Source organism: Alligator sinensis, unplaced genomic scaffold, assembly GCF_000455745.1.
Source record: "Alligator sinensis unplaced genomic scaffold, ASM45574v1 scaffold294_1, whole genome shotgun sequence".
NCBI lineage: Eukaryota > Metazoa > Chordata > Crocodylia > Alligatoridae > Alligator > Alligator sinensis.
In genome coordinates, this window is record NW_005842305.1 from 1,507,599 (window position 1) to 1,515,646 (window position 8,048).

Here is an 8,048-nt window from a genome sequence, read left to right on the forward strand (position 1 = left end):
CCCATAGAGCAGTTCTTTCAGGTTTGTGTTGGGCCTTCTTTTCATTATCCTTCCTCTTTTTTTTTTAAAAACCACTTGTGCTTAATTAGTCTCACTATCTTAAATATACTCTGGAGAGTTGTCCATTCTTAGTAAGGGTTCATATAGTAGGCATGAGGTCAAAACTTAAGAGAGCTCTGGCTTCTGGACTTCTGGACTTACACAAGTCTGTACAGAGTGACAGGGCTGCTGCTAAGAGCCAAGGGTTAATTCATCAAATGGCTTTCTCTGACCAAGCCTTGATTAGAGGCCTACAGCTCTTCCATAGGATTCAGTCAAGCGTGAAGCTCCAAAATAAACATTTGGGGTGTACTTATGTTTAAACTACCCAGTAACTTTTGTATATAAAGTCTACTCCATCTAATAAACTAGTTTAAAGGACAATAAAACAGACGTTGTATACAATGTACAAATCACCCAGATGTTGAACCCTTGGCTCTTAGCAGCAGCCCTGTCACTCTGTACAGACTTGTGTAAGTCTTCTTCCATTTATAGTGGCTATAATTGTGTGGGGGTCCACTTGAGTGAATCTATAATTCTGCCTTTAAAGTTTGTTTAGCTTGTTTATAAGTAGCTTTATACAAGACTGATTAAAAATGACTTCATTAGGATCCTGGGTGAGAGATCAAGATACCTTACAAGGTGAACCTCATGCTGCTTTTTGCAAGTGCTTCATCAAGGTAGAAGGGCTTAGGGGCTGTGGAATTGAATCTCTAGCCTTATGGGATTCTGAGCATCTAAGGTATACTCTTTGGAAGAACTGTGCCTCTGCATGAGGTCCCTGAAGAGACATACTGTCGCATTCCTCACTTATGTTGTGAGCAGGAGTGAGCATATGTTTGTTAATACTGCTTCTAGTAGCAATCCTCTCCAGATATGTTTGTACTCTGAAAAGTTGGGTAGAGAACGATGCTGCATAGGGACTTTTCTGCGTCTTACCTGGAATGAAGAGAGAAGCAGGCAGGCAGCAGAACTGCTGCTTCCATCTTCCTCCCACATTCCCTGCCTAGCCAATTTGTTCTTTCCTTGTCATACTCATGGCACTCATCTACAGTGCCTCTCCTTAAGACCCCCACCTTTCCTGTAAGATTATGATAATTGCCAACACCATCAGTAATGTAACATCAGTCTGTAACCAACTGAGAGGACTGATCAGAGAAGTGTATAGCAAAAAATTATAGCTTACAGACATCAAAAAATACCCCAAAATGGCGCTTTACTTTAAGCTTGGCATGCCCAGAAGAGACCTCGCATCAGCTTGACCCGACTCGCCCAATATCTGTATAGATTGAGTGCTTCAGTACAGCTTTTTGGCACTTTAATAGCTGACTAAATCAGCTTTAGATAAAAGCACCAGAAAGCCCTGCTGAAACCTCCAATCTATACAGACACTGGGGTGCCGGGTCAAACTAACATGCTTTCTCTTCCAGTTAAGTGCTATTTTTTCCCCCACATCTGTCAGCACCCTATTGCGATGTGATATACTAGGACAAGGCTCTGTGGAGCCCTCTGTTAGGATCTGTCCCAGCACTGAAAAAGAGAGTGAATGATTTCCAGACTTCTGAGGCAATCGCCTGACTGTGGGTAAGGCCAACTTGTTCCTGTCATAGGGTCTGTCTACATTGCAAGAAGTATGCCAGTGTAATTATGTTGGCAGGGACCCTTGGTGTACATGGAGCATGTGCCAACAGCAAACATTTTTTTCTGCTGGCATACCTATACTTCCTCCCTGCATGATGCGCGCTAAGCTAACAAGAGTACTTTTCTGTTGGTGTTGCTGAATTCACACTAGGAATATTGCTGAAATAGTATACTGGCAGACTTTTGTGAGTAACTGATGCCAGGGATGACTTGCCCCTGGGGTCTGTCAATATACAAAGAGCACATTCTTTGTATTTATAATGTGAATTCCATACAAAATAACTTTTCTGTGAAGAAGACCTCTAGGCCACGGGTTCCTAATGGCCTTGAAAGGCCCTATAAGAAGGGCAGTCCTGGATGATAGGCTGCATCAATGGGGCTCATGGGCCACATATGGCTCACAGGCCACATTTTGGGAACCCTTGCTCTAGGCACCCCTCTTGGTCTTTGTCTTCTTTCATCCCCCTTCAAATTATACAACATGACACCATTTTTACTAGCAGCTGTGATCCTCAGCTGGTGTAAATAGGCATGACTCCATGCAGATCAAGGAAGCAATGCCAGTTTACTCCAGCTAAAGAGTTCTTCCTATATCCCATTTAATTTAAGGCCCTAAACATATACATTTCCAACATATATCATTTTAATACAAGTTTGTTGCCAGCTGCTGTTGATGCCCTCTATGTTTTTTTTAATGTTTTTTGCCTGTTTGGGGGAAAAAATGAAGTTTAACTTCCAGTCCTCACCACTTTTTGTACATAGTCCAAGTACATACCTTCTCAGACTCGAAAGGAGGAGGGCAGGACTCGTGTTAGGGAGCCTTGTTTTAATATTAGCATCAACTCTATTGAAACTATGCATGTTTTGAAAAATGTTACCACCACCTCCATTACCTGGGGTCTGAAGTTCAAAGGAGCTTCTAGTTGTCATAAGTTGTATGTGCTTGCTTTTCTTCCTTTTCGTTCTTAAGAAGTGCCCTATCAACCTAGATATGCCCAAAGTGAGTATTGGCTCTTGATAAACTCTTACCTCAAATAACCTCTAGCTGTGTTTTTCTATTCTCCCTCCTCTTTCCCAAAGATTTAGAATTGCGCTGTAGTTTCTAGGAAAGTGCTAGATATAGAAAGAGGGGTGTAGGTTTTCTAGATATAGAAAGATACATGCAGCAATAACTTGCTTAATAAATCTCTTATCTTGCTTTTCTTTTCCATTTATTTCTGTTTATTCTGTTTGTCAGTTTTGCCTTCCAATAAATGTTAATCCTGCAATCAGTAATCTTCTTTCAGACTTCAAGAATTTTCTGATTGGAAAAAGGTGGTGCGCTCTGTAAAATTTTCTTTCCACTTTCTGACTAGCTCTAAATGACACCACTTCTCTCCCCCCTATCCCTTTATAGGCTTATAGAAGCCCAGACCTTCTGGTTTTGTGCTTTGTCCCAGTCTCTCCTCCCTCCCCAATCCTTTTCCATTCCCCTTTCTTGGCTGTGTTTTACTTTTTCCCCTTTTCCTCTTCCAAGTTCTCTCTCCTCCCTTCATCATTGTTCTGATCCTAATTCTTCTCCTTTCAACTTCTCCTCTCACTCATAGCTCCACTTCTGGATCCAATATACCCCAGACTTCTGCCTCCTGGGGCTCTGTGAAGTATCTGGAATGCTCCCAGGGTGCTTTTGAAGTCTGAGTGCCATGGAAGAATTCCAAATGCACCCAGCATCAGACTATCAACAAAATTGCAGGATATAAGGACCAAGTAGTGGCACCAGGAATGGATGCATTACATGTGGAAAGAAAAGCGAGGATGTAAACTGGAGCACTGTCACTCAAGCCTAGGGGAAAAGAGATGGGTTTTATTTCTGTTCCTATAATCTGTTTCTGAAGTTCAAGAACAGCAAGACAATAATCCTGAAAGTCTTATTCCTACTACCATTTCATTTTCATTCACCTTGCTTGAAGCAGGTTTTCATCATTTCCCTAAATTTGCTCTTCAGATTCCAGCAAGTGCTTCAGATTCCAGCAAGTGAAGACTGGTGTTGCCTATCTTCACGCATGCCAAAACCTGAGCATCATCTTTAAGTCCAGCAGCACTCCAGCAACTTCAGAACCCAGTTCTCCTTCTTGATCTTCAAAGCAGACTTGTTCCATGGTATCTTACAGCTTTGTCCTATCTAACCTACAGTTAGCACTGGCCTTCCTTCCATACAATTCTGCTGCTGTTGGTACTAAACATTTATTCAGTGCATCTTTAACCATCTGGAACAGGCTTCTTGTATGTCTCAACCTCATTAACTCTGTGTGCGCTTTCCATTCGCAGCTGAAAACATTTTTCCTTGCCATTACCCCATCAGTTTGTATGTGAGATGATCATGATCAGCAGCAAACATTTAGTCATTTAATTTCTGCAGGATGGAATTGCTCCAGTACTTGATGCAATCTGAATTCTTGAGGAGTCCTGGAGCTTGTGGAATGTTGGCAGTTTTTAGGCCTTCCTAAGCAACTGTGAATTTGTAGGCTTGGGACATCTTGTTTGAATAGCCAGAGAACACCATGCTGTGATATAACACCTACAAAATATATTTGGAAAGATAAACTGAAAACAAAAATCTTATTTTGGGAGAGAATTAATTTCACCAATGTTAAGGAACTGAATTATTATCTATGAGGGAATGCTTTACATAACCAGAACTGACATGATCTAGCCTTCAGCACAAAGAATGTTAAGCATTCACCTCCAAAGAACATTTGTGCATTATCAGATATTCAATGCTTATTCTGAGGCAAAAAATCTCTATATATACCACAGATCACAATTAGCCATCACTTTTAATGTCTTGCAGGCAATAATTAAATATTGGGGGTATCAATTCAGAATACTGATTTAGTCTGTTGCATTAAACAACAAACATATTTTACATATTTTTTCCATTTGTACAAAAGTTCTCAACATTTAAAATAGTATTATTTCGGAAGGGTTTCATTAGGATTTTTTTTGCTATGCAAAATAGTCATTTTTAAAATCCTAGGCAAGCAGATACGTTTTGTTACAGATGATTTAGAGCCTGTGGAGTTATAAAATTCCTGAGATTGAGTGCTGAGGATTCCAGGAATTCTCTCAAAGGTGAAATGATTAACCAGCCTTTTGTTCCTAGTCAACAAACACATGTAAGCATGTCTGTTTTCAAAGGGTATTGCAGTGACCTCTTGTACTATCTATTTTAGGTTTTTGAAAAGTTTTAATATGGTATAGGTTTATGACTTCTCTTGCTTTTCTAAACTGCTAGTGAAACAAACTGTTTCTCAATATAACCTGGTTAAAAAATGGAAGCAGTTTAACTTTTGCTCCTTTTTTTTAATTAAAATTTCTTTTCTTTTTTTAAATATATCTAACTATCAAACTTTTTAATGGTATGATCTTTAGGTGCTGAGCCTTGTGGCTCTATTAGATAAAACAGGAGAAGCCAGGTACTCAGCAATACTGAAGATTGGGCCCTTTGTTAGATACCTAGTAAAACCTATGCAAGATATGTAAGGGAGAAGGGAAACTCTGCATGGTTTCCTTTATAGAAGTTTAATTATGTGGTGAATCAAGAGGCAGTGCTTTTCCCATGCCTTCTACATTTGGGATGGGCTCTGGATCCTGTTACCAAATCCTGTGGCTACCTCAGAGGCCAAGGTAATAGATGTCTGCTCCATGTGCTATAACATAGGCAAATAGGTACGTTCTTAGGTAACCAAGGCCTTAGTCTTTAAAGGGTTAAATAAGTACCTGCAACCCAAAAAGAATAGGAAGATTGCAGCAGTTAAGAGCTCCATGCAAGAATCAGACTTTTTCTGCTGCATCTGTCCACACATGCACAGAAGGGAACCCACCGTGAAGACCTAACAGAGGCAACCTGCTGTATTGCATTTGGAGAAGACATGAGACTGAAGTTGGTTCCTTATTCTCATTTCCTTTTTCAAAGTTAATCTTTAAACAATTAAAGATAGTTAGCAATGAATTAGACATACATTTTTTGATGACATTCTAACACTTTCGTAGGTAGCAACCATCAATCCTCTGGATCATGGTATACGTATAAGAGGTCTAGCCAGGGGCCTGATGAATTTGCTTGTACAGAGTCTTGCGACCATCACCACACCAAGACCTTCAATGCATACACCTAGACCAGAGTATGGAGGAGTGGAGGCTGTTCATGACCTACCAGCCCCACTTTAGACCATTGAAACAGAATCCAAAGACCAGACTAAGTCCATGTGTTTAGTGCCTTGATGGTTGTAGCTTCTATCAGAGGGCAACAGATAAGTACTGCTGCTGACTGTCTAATGCCTCAGTGTGGGTGCATTTCTGTCAGGGCAATGTCCCTTAGCCTTCCTCCAACCAAGGACTACCCACAAGGAAGTGGGGGCTAGGGTTTTGAGGGCCTTGTACTCACCTTACTCTGGAAAGACAATGGGGGCTATGGTTTTGAGATGCCCTGTACTTACCTTACTCTGGAGGGTGCAGCATTGTGGCATTTTATAGGAGCTACCCTGCCATAAGTAGCCCCATCACTTTGCCCCAGGCACTCCAGTTGGATGCAGTTTATGGTCATATCCAGGACCAAACTCTTTAGTTCACTTATTAATAAAAGTGTAATATTAGGGTGACCCAAAGCAGGTTTTGCCCCATAATCCCAGCTCCTTATTCAGGGCAATGTAATTGATATGTGATATTATATTACTTTTTTATTAGTAAATATACATTTCTGATTAAATCCTGCTCTTTGGCATGTCAAATTCATTGCTAACAATCTACAAGTATGTAGATTAACTTTGAAAAAGGAACCGGGTATAAGGAGCTGGGAATAAGGAACTGAGAACCAACCAGGAATAAAGAACCAATTCCAGCCTCAGGGAGAAGACTGGGTTTAGTCTTTGCTTTCTTTCCATCAGGCTGCAAACCTCCTTTCAACTCTGTGTTATGGAGCTACTTATTATTTATTCTTCAAAGGAGCAACAAGACTAGAACGATGCATGATGCTTTTTAGCAACTTGACTTTGAGATGAATAATCAGTGGAACCCAGGGGAGAGTGGGGCTGTTTTCCTGTCACTTCTCCACTCATGTCTCCCAGCAGAGTTTCAGTAGGCAGCATCCACAGGCTCCTAGGACCCTTTGGATGGGAGCAGGGCAGTGGGTGCTGGCTGGCATGCTCTGCCCCGTGTTTCCTTCCAGTTCCCTTGTTATTCACTTGTGACCCTCACTTCCTTCCCTGTTTTCTGTTTGGTCTCAAGAAATCAGTTGTTATGTCTTTAGTGGCCACCCTTTTTAAGAGGGGCTTGTGGTTTCTGTGGTGGGACTTGGCCCACTATGTCTATAGCACAGTAAAAAAAGGCCCCTGCCCTGGCAGCTGCTTTAAATGGCCTGGCTCGGCTGGCAGTTTGTTGGGGCCCCACTAGCTTAGCATGTGGTGCTAATTACTTCAGCCAGCAGCAAGGATCTCTGCACTCAGGGTTTGGTTGGTACAAAAACTGGCTAGAAACCAGCTCTAGAGTTGGTACTGGTTTTCAAGCACTAACTTGACACCTGCCTGGCTCCTTTTATAGCTGCACAGCCATCTTTAGCACAAGGAAAACGACTTTAAAGATGCAACCACTCTAAATGTACAGGCAGTGCTCAACTTAACAACATTTCAAGTTACAACCTTTCACACTTACAACATTTATAAATTGACACCCTATGCAAGGTTTTGATTTTACAATGCTTGATCCGACGCCATGCCAGCAAACAAGTTCGCTGCATTGCCCATCTCCCTGGAGAACATCTGTCCAAACTTCCTTGCGCATTTTCTTTAAGAAAGCAGACAAGACTCAAGAAAAACCTGCAGCCAAGACTCCTGAGAAGACTCCAACCAAGAACCTTTCAAAAAGTCCAACCAAGAGCCCTTCAAAAAGTCCAGCAAAGTCACCTCAAAGAAGTCCTTCCAAATCAGTATGATTGCTATTTACAATATCAGTACATTAATGTAGCTATATTACTCATCTATAATTGATTGAGTACAAAATTCTGGGTTATTTTTGGTGAAAATAGATTCATAGATTGTAGAGTCGGAAGGGACCACAATGGATCATCGTGTCTGATCCCCTGCCCCTGGCAGGAAAGAGGACCGAGGTCAGGTGACCCCAGCCAGGTGACTATCTAGCCTCCTCTTGAAGACCTCCAAGCTAGGTGATAGCACCACCTCTCTTGGGAGCCCATTCCAGATCCTGGCCACCCTTACTGTGAAAAACTTCTTCCTAATATCTAACCTAAATCCACTCTCAACTAGTTTACACCCATTATTCCTAGTCACTCCCTGGGGCGCCTTAGTAAACAGTGCTTCCCCTATTCCCCATTG